The sequence below is a fragment of the Bison bison genome, unplaced genomic scaffold (genome assembly GCF_000754665.1).
Source record: "Bison bison bison isolate TAMUID 2011002044 unplaced genomic scaffold, Bison_UMD1.0 scf7180017864518, whole genome shotgun sequence".
Lineage (NCBI taxonomy): Eukaryota > Metazoa > Chordata > Mammalia > Artiodactyla > Bovidae > Bison > Bison bison.
This window is the reverse complement of record NW_011495071.1, coordinates 19,808,214-19,808,620: the sequence shown is the minus strand read 5'-3', so window position 1 is coordinate 19,808,620 and position 407 is coordinate 19,808,214. Positions and strand designations below refer to the sequence as shown.

Below are 407 nucleotides of genomic sequence, written 5' to 3'. Positions count from 1 at the left end.
TCTAAAGATTTCCTTTTCTTTTTTTAAGTTCTTAGTGTGTTTATTTAAGAAACATTTTTTGTCCTAGAGAATAAACTTTCTATAGGATTATAAAGCTCTCACTTTTCTTAAAATTATTCTTTTAGTTTTGTTGTTTAATATGACAATGATATAGAAAATCTGCAAGCTATGTATATTTAAATCACATTACTGTGAGCCTTATTCAAGTATTATTGAATGTTCTTTCCTTGGTCAGAGAGAGATGTTCTGATGACTTTATCATACATAAATAACCACTAAATACTTTCACCTGGAAATAATAATGACCTTTTGCCAAATGTATCTGGTAAGTGGCAGGTACCAAGCACCTTACACAGTACCACCATTGCACTGGCATTTACAACTTTGCATTGTTCGTATGGCTCCCC

General features: G+C 31.4%; 1 protein-coding gene across 1 annotated transcript in view; it reads left to right on the top strand.

Annotated features, from left to right (window-relative positions):
- The window catches only part of TXLNG (taxilin gamma), a 56,524-nt gene that overhangs the window by 45,937 nt on the left and 10,180 nt on the right, over positions 1–407 (top strand). The gene's annotated exons all lie outside the window — the stretch shown is intronic.